Source organism: Protopterus annectens, chromosome 3.part1 (genome assembly GCF_019279795.1).
Source record: "Protopterus annectens isolate FY-2018-M chromosome 3.part1, PAN1.0, whole genome shotgun sequence".
In the NCBI taxonomy this organism is placed as follows: Eukaryota; Metazoa; Chordata; order Ceratodontiformes; family Protopteridae; genus Protopterus; species Protopterus annectens.
The window spans coordinates 1,728,293,755-1,728,312,476 of record NC_056732.1 but is presented as its reverse complement, the minus strand read 5'-3'; the positions used below and the strand labels follow the sequence as shown (position 1 = coordinate 1,728,312,476).

Genomic DNA, 18,722 nt, shown 5'->3' with positions numbered 1-18,722 from the left:
AGTCATAACTGTACTGCTATCGGCATGGGTGTCATGAAGTTCACCACTTCTGTCTTAAAAAGCATGAAGTTGGCTTTGGAGAAATTTTTTACCATGGTTTCCTTAATGGGGGGTGGGGTCGGGATGTGTGCATCTAGGGTGATTAGCTTATGGTCAGATCGGACCAACAAGGAGTTGACTTCAGGTGTGGAGCACCGGTCAGTCGTGTTGGTAATGACTAGGTCTAGGATATTGTTGCCCCTGGTGGGGGTGTGGATGAGTTCATCCGGGCCATTGGAATTTATGAATTCCAGAAAACGTTGAGTGAAGGAGTTGGTACATGAATAGTTTTCCCAGTTAATGGTGGGGTAGTTGAAATTGCCCATTATTAGGGTGTTTGGTTGAACCTTAATGTTTTCCAGTATATCAAGAAAAGAGGTGTGGGAATCCTGGGGCATGGTGGGGCATGTGTAGCAAGCTACAATTTGGATTGCAGTTTTGCCCAGAGTTAGTTGCACTTGGATAACTCCGGATGTATTATGCTGAGCAAATAGCCTGGAGGTGTGGATATGAATATGGACACATCTCCCGCCTTTGGTGTTCCGGTCCAGGTTACACGGCCGAAAAGTGTGGTATGAGTTATAGCCTGGTAGTGCAGGGGTGCTCTCTGGAGCCTTGAACCAGGTCTCAGTCACTGCACAGATATCGGTGTTCTCCATTTTAAGAAGTGCCTTGAGTGAGTACATTTTGAGATTTAGACTTCTACCTTTGAGTAGCATTACCCTCAGTTTTTGCTTGCCTGTTCCTGTTATGGTAGTGAATTTGTCATTTGAACCTTGACTAAAGAATGCAATTATCAGGAATCTGAGGGGCGACAGGTGCAGGCCATCTCTGGCCAAGCATCGTTGTCTGTCAGCCATATCGTCCAAGGCAGACAGACACTGAATCCCCTTAGAATGACACCAGAAGCTTAGCTAATTGTTGAAGTCAATCATTTTGTCCTAGTACTGCGGTGTCATTCTGGGCGATGGCAGAATGCTACTCAGGGCTAGGGTCATACCTGCCTGGGCTACAAGATCGGAGAGCTCTTCCATGTCTCTTTTCATGTAGTCCAAGGAGGTACGTCTCTGGTCGTTCACACCAACATAGACAATGACCGACTCATATTTGTATTTGTTGTGAGTGTATTAGCTGTCTCATCTGTACTTTGTTACAGATGTGCCCTTAGCTCTGTCTCATGTGAATTGCTCCACCTTATTCTTTGGATGGCACCCCAGCTATAATCCATCTTCATAGTACCTGTGTCTGTGGAATTTTTCTATCCATTATATATATGTTTTTGCTGTTCATAGGTGTTTACTAGACTAACTACAAGGGCCTTTGTAAGCCTATTCATGCATCCCAAATCTCTAACAGGTAATGATACCCTTGATACATGTGAGCATGGGCCTGGGAGATTAACCATTTACTGGCTACCTGTTTTCGTCAGATACATAGGTGCCAAACCCAGGGATGAATCTCCAGTTTCCCATCCAATAGTCCAAGTTGCACTTGAATTGTATTAGGGAGGAACTCTGCTTCACATGGATGAGTAGTCTGTTCCATAGACTGGGTTGTCTCTGGGTTACATAACTATCCCTGCAACCGCTTCTCTCGTATATCATGGGCAAGGTGATAGTCTGTATAGCGGTGAATAACTGCAGAAATATGGCTGTCCATTTGATTGCAGCTACTTTCTGGTGAGCTGTCTATGCTTAAATGTAACTGGTGACAGAAGAACTAGGTAATTGTTGATGCTCATCTCTTCTTTGGTTTAAAAAACGTGTTTCCTAAGTGAATCTAGTCATACCTCCTCTGATGCTGCTGTTAAGATTCCTGTGAATTTGCTAAGCCACTATCTGTGACTTAGGGTTCCCATGCATATGCATCAGACCTTCTTCATGTTCTGTTGATAAACAGTCCATTGAAGTTAATCACTGAGGAGTCATGATGTCTTCATAATGAAGTAATCTCCTCAGCATGATACCTGTTAGCTCAGCTTGCCCCTTCCTGCAATGAAAGCCAGACTCACAGTTATTCATCAGGCTTCACAAGTTATGCACTTGCAGATGGTAAGATAGCTGAAATGTATGTTATCTACATAATTGCTGTGGGTACTAACTTTATAGAATCCTTATTTTCTGTATTTGTAGGCCTTATCATTGCCATGGGCTGTCTGTACGTTGAATGATTTGCAAGTACTTTGGTGTTTTAGCTCAGCTATTTAAAACCAAAGGTTTGCCCTTTGCACCCTGTTTTTTAATGAAACCAATGCCATGTTGGGAGAGTGGCTTAATGGCTAAGGTGTTTGCCTTACAAACACAAGGTGCAGGGTTTGAGTCTCACAGGGGATAATTGGTTAGGCTTAAAATGGCTCGCAAGGGCAGTTAGCTTAGTACTAAACTATGAACCTATTTTTTTTTCACTGACAGAATCCACACTGTGAAAGTAGCAGACTCCAAATCTGACTTCAGACCAGTGATAAGTGGAGTACCACAGGGTTCAGTCCTGGGTCCTCTCCTGTTTGGTATCTACTTCTCTGAAGTACAGGCTAACACAGAGGGTCTTTGGCTAATGAAGTTCGCAGATGACTGCAAACTAGGAGCCATAATCGAAACTCCTAACGAAGTGGACATCCTACAAAAGGGCCTCACTGAGACAGATGCCTGGTGTCAAAGCCATGGCCTCAAGCTCAATGCCAAAAAGTGCATTGTCATCCCCTTTGGTAAAATCTCTGTAACCATGAACTACAACATAGGCGGTAGTATACTTAACACCAAAAGACCTTGGGACACAGGTGGACAGTAGTCTCTCCTTTGATAATCACATCGCCACAGTAGTCAGGAAATCCTTCTACGTGGCACACCTCATCACAAAAGGTTTCTCATCTAGAAAAAAGAAAAGAGGTCATTGTTCCCCTCTACTCATCACTCATTAGACCCATTATAGGCGTTTGGTATGTACCTCACAAGACATCTACAACAACTGGAAAGGCCGCAGAAATACCTCACAAAAAGGATTACAGGCCTCAAACAGATGCTCTACGCAGACCGTCTCAAAAAACTCCAGCTTTACTCCGTTGCATATCGCCTACTCAGAGGTGATCTCTGCCTAACATACAAAGCTATGTCAAACCCAGAGCTGTTGGACATGCTCCACTTAAAGAAATCCCAATCCCTCCGAGTTACGCGCTCTAGGGACCTAAACCTTGTCACCACAATAAACAGAACATGCTGGAGGGATAGATTCCTGTCCCAGAGACTTCCCATACTCTGGAATAAACTACCTATCTATATCAAACAAAGCCCCTCATTAGCACTCTTCAAGAAAAATCTTGATGATTGGATGGGAAATAAGAAATTCACCCCAAGGATCACCTCTGTGGCTCTGCTCGACAGTGGCACAGGAAAATAATTTTCTTGGGTGGCAAAAGCCAAGGTACCTTTTTGGCTGGACTTGCATAGGCCTCGGGGCCGATAGCCTAGTACCTACCCATGAACCTATACCCAACCCTGTTATACATCTTAGTTGGTGCCTATATAAAATCCTACAAAGTGATAGCTCATTTTCTTTGTTGTTTTTTCGTGGTATAGAGGGCCTCTCATGCTTGATCCCTGCTGGAAGAACTAACTTCATATGATGATTGAATTCCAACAGTTACTGTTACAGAAAAAAAAATGACTGTTGTGTAAACAGTACAGTAGGAGGAAGTCTGGTTGGTATAGCTTCTTGGACAAAAGTGTTAACTACTGTATATTGATGAATAGAACAGCATGTTGTGGCAACTTGCAAAAGAAAACAATTTTGAGAGAGAGCAAAAACTAAGTAGGCACTGCATTGCATGAAGTAAAGAATATACTGTGTTGCTTCAAAAACATACCAGCAATGAATATGTGCACACAACAGCAGTAGTAACTACAAACAGAAGGACACATCAGTGGCATGCCTAATGGATAAAAATGCAGAGGACTGCAATTCTTTTTAAGACAAATATGAATATTCATTTTGGTTAGAGTATGGATTTACAGTCATAGCTAAATCTGTCAGTGGCCCAGATCAATTGTTATCCGTGTATGTTACGGGCATGTTCAGAGGAATACCTAGAAACCTTAACATTAAGGATTGCTAAAAGCATATTTCTGCCATGACTTACTGTGAAAGTGCTATTCAGATGTTAGCAGTAAAGAGATGAGGAAACAGTTTCAGAGGCGCACCTGGCTGACTGCAAGCAACTCTGTTTGATATGTATTGTCATTAAAATTAGCTGAACCTAGCAGAGCAGGAAATGTGAAACTCTTCTAGCTGAGGGTGGGAATATGGGAGGAGTAACTTGAGAAGGAACTGAAGCCAATCAAAATAGAATGTCTAAATAAAATCAGCAATGAGCTGGCAGTTCTGGAAGATTTTTTTCACAGAATGTGTAACACATCGTTAGGAAGCACATTTGTAAAAGGCACTGTGTGACAGTAAATGGTACTTTTACTGAGGCCTGTCAGACGTAGCTGCTCTTTCCTCTTCTTCCATTCTAAGTGACAGCCCAGCTATGGGCATTGTATTCTCAGAAACAGTGGACTGACAGTGTATCATATGGAAGATTTTCTCTAAACTCTCATCAGGATGGAAACGGAATAAAATTAGTAGTAATTACTTCTATCTGGTGCATACAGGTTGCAATGAGCCAATCTCAAGGAAGAGTAAAAAAATATATATATTTTTACATTTTTTCCTGTAGTGGTCCTTTAAATTCAACCCTCCACTCTTTTTTGTATTTCTATGGTCAGGATAATATCCGTATACAGTCCTTTGCATAGTATTCTTAATATCCCTAGGTTTTTCCCATTCCTATCAAATTTTCACATAACCTTTTTAACCTGAAGACACTCTTAGTTGCCTCTGCAGTAAAGTCACTTTTTTCTTCTACTTTAGATTTCATTCAGTCTTGCATTTTTTGCTTTATAGAGAATTATGTTTTTAACCAATAATTTTTGTAGCATTGATCACCAGAGGAAATCTTTCCCCTCCTCCCATGCCTTAATCATTATTTCCTCCTCTTAATAAAACTGTCTTATTTCCATGCTCTCAGTTTTCCATGGATCTGTACAGAACAGCCCTTCCATAATTTCCTCATGCAATGTCACCTGTCGTTATCAACATGTTCTATTTCTTTGTTTTTTCCTACATTCCCTGTCATTTTCTTCCTCTTGACTTCTTATTGTTTATTTCTCTACTTTGCCAAGTTTCCTCAGGTCTTGAATTTATTAATTTAATAACTGCTGTCTCATTATTAAACTCTCTGTCCTGTAAAACAGAATATTCCTTACAATTTATTTTCCAAATGAGAAAAAGGTATTGTCCCCAGATATGTTAAAATACCTATTATCACATTAATTAAATATACTTTCTTCTTAAATGACAGCCTAAAATTTACCAGAGCTTTTTTCTAACCAATGTTCCCTTTGTTTCTGCATTGCGTCATTCTTGCCAAAACTCATACCTGACATGTTCAATTCTTTATTTTTATTAAATTTATACCATGGTTCTTTGTAACTTCCCCAAACCCCATTGTTCTTTTTCTTTTGTTACTTTGACAATCCATTTGATGAGTACCATATCATTTGTATATGCCATCACTATCAGTACCTTGTTATATACTCTTCTCTAAATTTCTCTCCCATAATAACATGTACGTAAAGGACAACCTTGTAGCACCCCCACCCTTTTTTACTTTTTTTTTTAACTCAACCAGCCATGTACGATTATTCTCACAGTAATAGTAACATAGGTATGTTTAATAAAATAAATACTTTCTTTATCAGCACCATTTCCCTTCAACATTCAATAGTTCTTGTGACATGTTATTCTTACTTATATTACATCCTATTATACTTAGTTTCTCTTCTTTTACTGTTGTACTCACACTTCCCTTTGTTATAACCATGATTTACGTCTTTCCTTTTTAGTCCATAGATTTCCTTTACCCACACCTCTTTATAAAAAAATCTTCAAATCTCAGTTCTACAATTTTCGTCAAAAATCTTGTAAACTGTATTTAGTAGAGTAATTTGTCGCTAACGTTTAAACCGTTTATCCTCTTATTCTATACTAGTTTTTACTTTAACTACACATAGTTCATTTCTGAAACCCATCTTCTTCCACTCATTTAATATTTTATCAAAAATCGCTTTCTGAATCATCACTCAAGTTCTTATAAAAACTCTAATCCAAATACATATTTTTCACTCACTTTTCCTAAAACTGATTCCATTTATTTCACAGTGATTTCTTCTGTTAATTTTGCATTTTCTGTTTCTCCTTTGTTTACTCCCCAGTCACCATTATATTCCACCTCTTCTCTTTTTATCATTTGGATATAAGATTTAGCATCTCCATTTTAACATTTTCCTGGAAAAGTCAAAACCTTTGTTCCTTCTCTCCCTGACATATATGTGTGTGTGTGTGTGTATACATATATACATATGTATGTATATATATATATATATATATATATATATATATATATATATATAGTGTGTGTGTGTGTATATATATATATATACATATGCATATATATATATATATATATATAGTGTGTGTGTATACATATGCATATATATATATATATATATATATATATATATATATATATAGTGTGTGTGTATAGCTGCGTCCACAATTAAGTCGCTTCTCTTATTTTTTCATATATTCTCTTTTCACTAACTGTACATGGATTTTTTCCCTTGTAATGAATTCATTATATCCTTTATCAGTCCATCATTACATCCTTTATCTGTCCATTATATATTTTTTTGCATTCTTTAACTTCCAAACTTGACTTGTTAGCTTTATACAAGCGATCATGTCTGTTCCCCTGTCTGAGTTTGTTTGCAGGATAACCTTGGGGAATTCTAATACTTTTGTACAAAATGCACATGTATTGTCCCATCAGAATGTTCCCCTTCTGAGAGGCTAAACCACTTGTGTCTATGACACACATTATAATGGTCACATTTTTCTTTGACAGATACTGCCTCCAAGCACACCATATCAGTAATCATTCAGAAAGGATGCTACAAATGGTCTTTCTTTCATATATTGTTTGCCCCAGGTGTAGCCACACTCTGTATACTTCTGATGACTTATTAAGAGAAAAATGAAAAACACAATGGCCAAAAATACATATTTCATCTTGAGGCTGCTAGACACATACTGTGCTCTCAACATGCCACATACTTTTTATTCAACAGTGATGCATTCATTTACTTCATACCTTCTCACACCTCTTCTTCTTTTGGCTTTTCCTAGTTAAGGGTCACCACAGCGAAACTCCGGTCCGCTAATGGTTGGCAGTAGATTTTTGTGGTGCCGAGTTGCCAGCCCGACACACAACCTTCAACGAAAGCATGGCCATTCACGCATGTCTTTCGAACGCCACTCGACCACAGGGAGGACATGCAGACTCCACACAGTAGTCGCTCCAGCCGAGAATCTAACGGGAGAACCTCTTGCTGTGAGATGACAACGCTACCGCTGCACCACTGCGGCCTACATGCCTTTTCACACCTGCTTAAAAAAATCACCATATGTGTTCACATTTGATATCTGATTGTAATGAAAGTGAAAGAAATGACCACAGTAATTTAGCTCAACCTGTTGCATTTCTACATGCCCCTGAAGTAGCCGTTTCCGTGATTAGCTGCCCTTTGTTTTCATACACAGTTTTGTAGACAGTTTCTGTGAATATTTTTGATGTGTGGTTGTGAAAAAAGGAAAGGCATTGTGACCTCCAAAATTAATTTTAACTCGCAGCTCATAAGACACAGACACTGCCATGTCACATAATTATCCCATGTTTTACACATAACTTGCCTCCGTAACCTTGTAAAAATAACCACCTTCTGTGTACCCTCTCTGATGATAGGTTGTGGTATAATGCAGGGAAAATTATCACTGTAGTGTATGTCAGCTTATAGCTCTATAACACAAAACCATTTCCCCATCACACCAAGCCACAATAGCCATCACATCACTACGATCATCCCAATCTTCCCCATCTTCATCTATATACTGCCACTCTAAACAAATTGCCACTTCTGGCAATTAACTGCCATGTGTTACAACCAGACATGGTGACAAAACTGCCACTATAAATGTTTTTAACTCCGTGCTAGTGGTCAACCCAACCTCAGACTGATCATGGAAAATGTAAGTTTGACAAATGTTTTGTGCTGTAGACAATGCATATTGTTACCACTGCTCAGAGATCTATTTGGTTTCATACCAGTACGAAAACCAAAATACATGTCAAAGAGAAACATCACTGAAAATTAAAGTCTCCTTCAGGTAATATGACTAGAGATTGCTGGAAAAGCATTGAGATTGGCTGCTAACAGCTAGCAATTACATGTAATTAGATGGCAAAACAATAATACTTGAGCTGCCATGTCTTGTCACTATGTTTGTGGGAGTAGAGATCTGAAGTCTTGGTAATGAATAGCATGACCTCGCTTCCAGGTTAGACTTTACATTGATTGTAGCTTCAGGATACTTATTTGGCTAGTACAGTTAGTGAAATAGACAAATAATTATCTCACAGATGTGCTGGGTAAAAGAGATTTTTTTTTTAATTGGCTGCACACCTATTTTAAAATAATAGTAGTATAATAAAAAAAATGATTGGCCTTGGCACCTACGATTGGGTCACTTTCATCTTTGCTGAGATAACTTGGCACCTATGATTGAAATGTTAAGTTATTTTACTTATCCAATACACCATTTTTTGTTCATTTGTGCCCCTACCATCCATTATTAACCCCCTCCTGTTCAGATCTCTGTGCAAATATCAACAGGAAGGAATAGCCATCAGGGATGATTCTTGATCTTTTTGACTTGTATTCATCCTCAAGTTCTACAAAGCTCAACTTCTGTCCCAGACTTACTCAGATCCATGCTGTGGACCAGTTAGGAAATTGCTGCACCTGAGGAAATGGCATATGGCTGCTGAGAAGTACCGTTACTTCCCTTCCATGTCCCACACCTATTGACATTTAAGTGTGGATGTGCAAATGAGATGTGCAGGTGTATCTTCCCACCTCACCACTGACACAGACAATATCCTCACTTTTTCCCTTTAGGACAGCTCCACCGTGTATGTTGCCAGCCTTCTAATGGGATTGACTACAAGATGTACCTGACTGTACACCCTTCCACAGGACATGCATGCCCTTCTTCCATGGCAGTACCTCAGATAGCTGAGCAGCTAATTAAACCCAGGTTGCCTGGGCAGTAGTCAGGACTTTATCCCTGCATGACATGGCATTGGCATGAGTTTTTTTTTTTTTTTGGTAGCCCTGTCCCTTGTATGCAGCGGATAAAGAAAAGATGGATGTAAGCTGACCCCTGAGAATGTCCACTCATTTCCACAAGGGACTTCCCCTCCAAGCAACTCTTCCTTACCTCTGTAAAGCATAAGGGATAGCTTACTCAGTGCCCATCAGGTAAATCACAGCAAGTCACTGTACCCTTTAGTTTGCACAACCCTTCCCACCACCAAGAAAGACAAGTGGGACGTGTCCCTTCACTTCTTCCTCTTCCCTGCCTTGCTTCTCCAGTGCTAGCCCACTAACTGAATCCTAGTCACCTCAGTCTTCCATGTGAGCCATGGAACCAGGCTAATTTAGCTCAAAAGAGAGCACCATCAATGAAAGATGCATATAAATATTTTTTTTCAGAAATGTATACATTTTACAATTTTAACAAGCATGTGGTATATTTGGAAGGGTTGTATCTTGTGTTATAATGTACCAGCAATCCAACAGCTACCTGACAGCCGGAGAAAACGTGTGCATGTGGTAACAGGAGTAAATATGGTCATCCTAATGATATAATTCCTAATAATGAAGTTTAAACCCAAAAGGGGTGAGTCTATAGCATTGCTGCTGCTGCTGCTTTTAAAGACGGCATTTCTTCAGAAAATCTCTGTTGTATTGCTTTACAATTGTCCAATAAAGTAGTATTCTGGAATGTTCTAATAGTCTAGTTTTTGTACATCTGTCTTTCTTAATTCCAAACAGTGCTCCCAGACTTATCCATGTGGATCAGTGTTCTATCGTGGTTAACAAATAAATAAATAATGTCCCACCCCTTGTTGCATCATTTCTTATGCCACCAATGATGCTTCCTCTTATTAGAAAATCAGGTGGCTCATCTGATTCACGTTCTTTAGCTTTGTTTCTCTGCTCAGTAGTACATGCATTAACAGATTGTATAGGACCTTGTCTCATGCAGTAGCACATGCCCAATAAATAGCAAGTTCTTTTTAGGCTAATGCTAATGATTGAAATTTTCTGTCAGTATTGCTGTTTAGTTTTATTTTGTCTTATCTCTTCTACAAGAGAAATTAGATATGTGTACATTTATGGCTTCTTTCCCAGAAAGGTCATACAGAACGGTGTACATCCCAATTTGCACAGATTGTTCAGCTAATCTATTTGCAGTGAGGACTATAATAAAGTTCTATGCCTGACACTCTAGTTTTCAGACCAGTTCCCTTCCTGATGCACACATTTTCCAGTGGATTGTAGCTGAACTTTTTATACTAGGAATTAGAATTTCTGTAGGTCCAAATGCAACATTGGTTGTTGGGAAGTATATTTATTCAGTTTTCCAGGTGCATTTCTTTACTTCCAGCTGATATTTTTACCCACTCCCTCAGACTATTTCATGTCTGGAGACTTGTATATAACCCATATTAAGTAGATGTGGACACAGTTCTGTGAGGCCTGCACTGCTAACTGAATTCTCTGGGGCTTCTGTGTAGTACATGATGTGACGTTACTGTAGCTCATTATCATGTAAAGGTGTGCACCCCTTACCCAACACAGACTAAAGGGGGGCATAGTTAGAGGATTACTGCAAAAACCTGATGCACCAACAGAGCCTGAAAAGTAGTATAGATAGCAGCGGCAGTGGAATAGAAGGCTTAAAGATGTATTGCATATGTACAACAGTTACATTTATGGAAATGGTAAGTAAAAATAAGTTGGAACTTTGAATTTAAGTTATAGATTTAATAGTATGTAGCTGTTATCAGGATAAGTTGTGGGTTTAAGTGAAGTATAAGAAGATTTGTTTGTTTGCTTGTTTGTTTTTTTCTGACAAGGCCAGTATTAACTGAGCAAAGGTAGTCTGAAGATGATCTGATGTTGGTTTTCAGCAGTTCACATTTTATTGTGTGGAATGTTATTCCGCATTTTTTTCTGTGCTTTCCATATGTACATACCAAATATCAGCTTCACCTCCTATTGGCAGGAGCTCACTCATTCCCTCCATGCAGGTGGTCTTAATTTGTGTAAGGATGACAGTCACCCAGAAAGGGCTGTTGTCAAGGCAGCAGTGGAAGAGTCTGTGCCCTGCTTGCACCTCTATATTTGTGAGTTCTTTTTTATTGTATATGTTTATTAATATGTTCATCAAAATCATTATCAATACCTTAAAGTACAAAGGAAAAAGAACAGTCAATGTAATTCATCCATTCCCATCTATACACCATTGGAAACTCCTGGTGTCTGTCTGGTGTGTGATTCTCAAACAATCTGGGAATATATCGCTGATTAATAAGTATATTTTCTTGGCATTTTAACTATTAATTTGGCCTGACTGAATTATTTTATAGCCTGACTGAATTATTTTATATATTTTCTGGCACTGTTTTCTGTTTCTTATCTGTCCTGAAACTGTTTTTTTTCCTCACCCCCACCCTATTCTTGTGGTGTTTGTTATAGTTGGTGGCTTTACAGTTGCCCACCCCTACTGTAAATTTGATCTGGGACACCCCACCCAGTCTAGTGTTCACTTTACTTGATACAGAGAGAACATTTGAGAAGGCCAACCCACTTAGGTTCATAACCTTGAATTGTCTTCTGCCCCTCCTTCCTCTCTCCTTGCACTTTACTAACAAAAAATTGCACTTTATTCATCTGCTTTTACTGTATTGTGTTTCTTCCTACTTTATTACTTTATTTTGTTTTGTCTCTTCTTAAAAGTACTCAATTGTATTTATTCTGCTGCACTTATCCCTGCTTGGTAGTAGCCTGATTAAACTGTAACTTATTCTAAGGCTTTTGGTTAAGCACTTGGGCTTCAGACCAGTTGTTTACATTAGGAAGGTTTGTGGTCTGCACTGTTGTGGCATGACAGGTAACTTACATCCTTCTAAGATGGGAATTGCTGGTTGAAGGCTTAGTGTCTGCTATTCTAAAAGTGTATTAGTTCTGGTTAAGCACTTTGGCTTCAGGACAGTTATTTTACAGTAAGAAGGTTTTTGGTCTGAACTCTTGTGGGAGGAGAGGCTAGATTCTGCCCTTCTGAGCTGGGAATTTCTGGTTAAAGGCTTATTGTGCCTGCTTATTTGAACTGTTTCTTTCTGAATTGGTGTGCCTTGTCTGCTGTAGCACAGAAAAGATTCAGGCCTGCTGAATCTAGCTTTGTTTGTATAACTTGAGCACTGATCTAGGCCATATTTTTTGGAGTAGGTTCCCCTGCACCCTGGTGGCAGGAGTGTGCAGTTAGAACTTGTCCGATTGAAGACTGCTGGAACAGGGCTTTGTTTTGAGCTTTTTACTGGTTAATTGGGTAATTTGTTTAAATTAATGTGCTCGTTTTCTATTGTTATATTAAAAAATTGCACTTTATTAATCTGCTTTTACTGTATTTCTGTTTCTTCCTACTTTATTACTTTATTTTGCTTTTGCTGCCTGTTCTTAAAAGTACTTAACTGCATTTGTACTGCTGCATTTATTACATGTAGTGCCTTATTGTAGTCTTTCTCTACACTGGCTACATAGTAATAAGAAGGGTGTTGCAGTGTGAAGTTGGCTTTGACTTCTAGCAGTCTTATTGTATATGTTTATTAATACGTTCATCAACATCATTATCAGTACCTTATTCGTAATGATAGCCACACTAAAGAGAATAAAGTACAAAAGTGCAAAGGAAAAAGAACAGTCACTGTAATTCATCTATTCCCATCTATACACTGTTGGAAACTCCTGGTGTCTGGCTGGTGTGTGATTCTCAAACAATCTGGGAATATATCGCTGATTTAATAAGTATATTTTCTTGGCATTTTAACTCTCGAGTTCTACATTGTATTAATTTGGCCTGACTGAATTACTTTATAGCATGACTGAATTATTTCATATATTTTTTGGCACTGTTTTCTGTTTCTTATCTGTCCTGAAACTGTTTTTTTCCTCACCCCCACCCTATTCTTGTGGTGTTTTGTTATAGGTTGGTGGCTTTATGTCAGTGTTGCCCACCCTTACTGTAAATTCTTGATCTGGGACACCCTTCCAGTCTAGTGTTCACCTTACTTAATACAGAGAGAACATTTGAAAAGAAGGCCAACCCACCCCAGGGGTTCATAACTCTTGAAATCTTGTCTTCTCTGCCCTCCTTCCTCTCTCCTTGCACTCCTGCTAACAAAGCAATTTGCACTTTTTATTCATCTGCTTTTACTGTATTTTGTGTTTCTTTTCCTCACCTTATTACTTTTTATTTTGTTTTTGTCTCTTCTTAAAAAGTACTCAGTTGTGATTTATTCCTCTGGCTGCACTTATCACTCAAGCTTGGTAGTAGCCTCGATTAAATTGTAACGGTCTATTCTAAGGCTTTTTGTTGCTACTCCTGGACTTCTTCTTAGACCCATTTGCTTACATTAGGAAAGTACTTTGTGGTCTGTAATTGCTGTGGCATGACATTGCAGCTACATCCCTTCTAAGATGGGCATTGCTGATTGAAGGCTTAGTGTCTGATGTTTCTAAACAAGGTTATTAGTTCTGTTTAAGCACTTTGGCCTTTGCAGGACAGTTATTTTACAGTAAGAAGGCTTTTTGGTCTGAACCTTGTGGGAGGAGAGGCTAGATTCTGCCTTCTGAGCTGGGAATTTTCTGTTAAAGTGCTTATTGTGCCTTGCTTTATTTGAACTGTTTCTTTCTGAATTGGTGTGCTCTTTGTCTGCTGTAGTGCATAGATCAGATTCAGGCCTGCTGGAAGTCTAGCTTTTGTTTTGTGCTAACTTGAGCACTGATTCAGGCCATATTTTTTGAGTAGGTTCCTCTGCACCCTGGGTGGCAGGAGAGTGCAGTTAGAATTTGTCCTTGATTGGAAGACTCACGCTGGATACAGGGCTTTTAGTTTTTGAGCTTTTACTGGTTAATTGTAATTTATTTAAACTAATTTGCCTGCTTTTCATTGTCTATTGTTATATTTGAAAAAAATTGCACTTTATCTATCTGCTTTTAACTGTATTTGTATGCTTCTTCCTACTTTATTACTTTATTTTTGCTTTTTTGCATGCCTGCTCTGGGCAAAAGTACTCTTAACTGCATTTGCTCTGGGGCTGCATTTATTACTGCTTGTTAGGGCAGCCTGGATTTCAAATTGTAACTGTTATTCTAAGCCTTTGGCTCCAAGCACTTGGCATTTTGAGACCAGTTGTTTTAAATTACAAGGTTTGTGGTCTGCACCTGTTGTGGTAGGACATCTCAGCCCACATCCTCTCTAAGTTGGGAGTTGCTGATTGAAGGCTCTAGTGTCTGGCTATTCTAGTAAGTGTATTGGTTCTGATTAAGCACTTGGGCTCAGGCCAAGTTATCTTTACCTCTTTACAGAAGGGTGTGGGTCCTGCAATTTTGTAGGAGTAGAGATTAGATCTGCCTCTTGAGCTAGGGGAAGTTTCCCACAGTTAATATTGTGTGCCTTCGCTTATTCGAACTGCTTCTTTCTGAAATTGGTACGCCTTGTTTGCTGTTGCATAGACTAGATTCAGATGTGCTGAATCTAGTTTTATTTGTATAACTTGAGCACTAATCCAGGCCATCTTTTTTTCGGAGAAGGCTCCCCTGCACCCTAGTGGCAGGAGTGTGCAGTTAGAACTTGTCTGATCGAAGACTGCTGAAACAGGCCTCAGTTTTTAGCTTTTTATTGGTTAATTTATTTAAATCAGTTTGCACATTTGCTACTGTTATATTTAAAAAAAAAAAAACACTTTATGCATCACCGCTTTGCTGGGGTTAGACCATCCCCGGCGCCCTAGAGTCTGCTCTTCAAATATTGCCCTAGAACTAGCTTGTTTTTTAGTTTTAGCACTGAAATCTATTTCTTTGAGCTCAGCACTTGTTCAGAACTCGTTGTAAGCACTAAATAAGCTACAAATTACTACAGCACTCAGCTTTCCTCACTTATCTAGAGGAAAACAGTTTTGAGTACTTAATAAATAAACACCTATCCAGGCATGTCTAAGGGTCAGCTCCTGATATTTCCTCATGTCTACCTGATGAATTTGTGCGTCTTGGGGCAATGCGGCAATTGCTTCATGTACACAGACAACCCTCTCCTCCTACCACTCAACACTACAACCTGTGAGAGATGCACTTATACAGTCAAACTGGAAGCAAAGCTCTTCTTCATTCAAGACTCACAGGCCATGACAGTCAAGAGGGAGAGAAGGTAAACACTTACACCACATCTTCACACTTCATCATATACAGTCCCCTGCAAACCTAAGCACCACCAGCAACACACACACATAGAAACACAAACACAATAGACCTACATTCACTTGGAGGCTCAACAAAAATCTGCATAAGCAACAGAGACCTCCAAAGTAGAAACTAAGGGCAAACTCTCCACCCCAATTAAATAACAACCTAAAAATGACACATAGCTCACATAAACTCAGTGTAAAAGTGCCACTCAACCACAAAGCCCATGAGGAGCAACAACAACGACTGACACAACACTCTCTAGCTTCATATTTGACTCTGTAGTCAGGCACACTGATGTTCTACTCACCAGGCTAAACAAGGAGAAAGTTACTGTCAGCTGCCTGTCAGGTGCCAGGATCCATTCCATAATGTACCCTCTCAGGTCACTCCACAACAAGTACAAATATGACTCTATCATTGTCCATGTTGGTGTGAATGACCTGAGATGTTCCTCCCTGGACTACATGAAAAGAGACATGGAGGAACGCTCTGACCTCTGTGTAGCCTCTTTGTAGTGAGGGTATGACCCTAGCCTTGAGTAGCATCCTGCCATCACCCAGAATTATAACACAGTACAAGGGCAAAATGATTGACTTCAACAATTGGCTAAGCTTCTGGTGTAATTCTAAGGGGATCCAGTATCTGTCTGTCTTGGATGACACTTGATCGGGAGCAGGAATATGATGCTTTGCTAGGAGATGGCTCTGCAGCACTCAGGTAGTCGTGGATTCCAGATACTGCCAAGGCTCTTGCCACCCTATAGTGCCTTTTGTATAAAGGTTCAAATGACAACCACCACTGCATTACAGGTACAAGTGTTAAAATTGAGGGTGAATGGTACTGGGATGCTAGAACTAAACCTCAAAATACCCACTCAAGGGTACTCCTAAATTTGAGAACACTGGCTGATTTGTGCTACAGGGACAGGCTCCAGAGAGTACCCTGTATTACCAGGCTTTAATTCATACCACACCTTCGACACCCAATCTGGATTGAACATTCAAAGGCAGAGGCGGTCCATGGTTCATTGGCGATGTCCACACCCTCCAGGCACATTGCTCAGCATAATGCATCCAAAATTAACGGCAACTAACTCTGGAAAGACTACAATCCAAATTGTAGCTTCACAAGCAGATTCTTCACCATGCCCCAAGATTCTACCTCATTTCGATATTAATTGGAAAATATTAGGTACATTAACAACACCCTAATGGGCGATTTCAACTACCCTACCATTAACTGGGAAACCATCTCTGTACTAACTTCTTTGTTTAACGCTTGGAATTCATAAATTCCAGCACCTTAGATCAACTATCCACACCTCTTACCAGGCAGTAATATTCGGGGACCCGGTCATTACCAATATGGGCGATCAGTGTTCTACATCAGAGGTCAATCATTGGTCAGATCCAACCACAAGCTAATCACCCCAGATATTCACATCCCGTCCTCTACCCCCATTAGGGGAAAACCACTGTGTACCTCCAAAGCCAACTTCACCTTCTTAAGACAGAAGTGTAGACTTTCATGACAACCATGCAGATGGACAAGGAGGAACCACTGCTGAATCCTACACAATACACTTTATAAACACTGTTATGAGTGCATGTCAGGATCGTATATCCTAACAGAACCAAGATGCTATCCTCCAAAGTAGTTTAAATTCAGGTCACCATGGCAAACAAACTCTACAACAGAAAAAAGAAACTTGCAAAAGTCAGGTAAATCCTACAACTGAGGAACTCCTGGTCAGCCTCAAAAGTGCTGAGATCCCTCTACAAAACTTTCCAAAGCTAGTTAATATTAAAACAAATCGCCAACATCTCTAAAGACAACCACAAAGTTATCTTTACAGCTATGTCAAGAATCTTGTCGGCAACACCAGATTCACTCTGGAGTCACAGCAGCACATCGGCACTAAATATACAGAACCAATTGATATTGAAGCAACATCCCAGCAGATAGGCTCAGTGTGCTAAAGTTACCCTCTCAATTTCTTAAAGGGCCTATCTCTATACCCTGAAGAGTGGAAAGTTCAGACCATGGCTATTGCAGTAAAACCACATGCTCCAGCCACAGAACAGAGCATCCATGGGACTCTGACAACATCCCAGACTGCATTCTGTACATGAACCACAGAATGAACTGGCACTCCCACCCATAAATTATGTTCAATCATATTCACCTTTCAGGCTTTGTGCCCACTAAATGGCACACAAATGATGGTTATCCCACTCACAAAGGGGGAACCACCACTGACCGTGGGGGAATTACCGCCCATTAGCCTGACGAGCTCCTTGGGTCTGCAAGCAAGGCGGAATGTGCTTTATCATGGGAAACTTATAAACAAAGACAGTAATCTCCCAAAACTCTGGACTCATAGTTCAGGCTTCAGGTGTGCTGAAGATCATGTCTCCTAAACTCACAGACTTCTTTAGCAGTCACCAAAGCCAATAGATGAGGGTAGTAGTTTCTGCTACAGCCTGCCTAGATTTTGCTGGAGCCAGCTTTCAACACCATCCCTCTACCTGGAATTATGATAAACCACTAAACTAGGTATAAAATCCATGTCACAAGATGGTTGCCAACTGGCCTACTGACAGAACCCATTGTGACTGTAGGAGGTTCCAACTGACTTCAGACCAGTGACAAGTGGAGTACCACAAGGTTCAGTCCTGTCTTCCCGTTTGGTATCTGACTAGAAGGTCTCACACGAAGTTCATAGATGACCTGCAAAATCCAGGAGCTATAATCAAACTCCCGAACGATGTTGACATCTCAGTAAAGGGCCTCACTGAGACAGATGCTTGCACAAAGCCATGGCCTCAAGCTTCAGTGCCAAAGTGCATTGTCATCCCTTTAAAAATTCTGTACCCATGAATCATCACATAGACGTGTAGTCTACTTAACACCTAGTGTGATAAGAGACCTGGGACACAGGTGGATAAAGTCTCCTTGATAACTACATGCCACAGTAGTTAGGAAGTCCTTCAATGTTGCACACCCTTCTCACAAAAGCGTTTCATCCAGAAAAGAGGTCATTGTTCCCCCCACTCATCACTCTTTATGGGACCTCCATTATAGAGCATTAAAATTTCTTTTGGGTATGTATCTCACAAGACATCTACAACTGGAAAGCCAGAAATAACTTCACAAAGA

General features: G+C 39.9%; 1 protein-coding gene across 1 annotated transcript in view; it reads right to left on the bottom strand.

Annotated features, from left to right (window-relative positions):
- LOC122798643 (zinc finger protein 569-like) overlaps positions 1 to 18,722 on the bottom strand; it is a 784,097-nt gene that overhangs the window by 743,830 nt on the left and 21,545 nt on the right. The window lies entirely within an intron of this gene.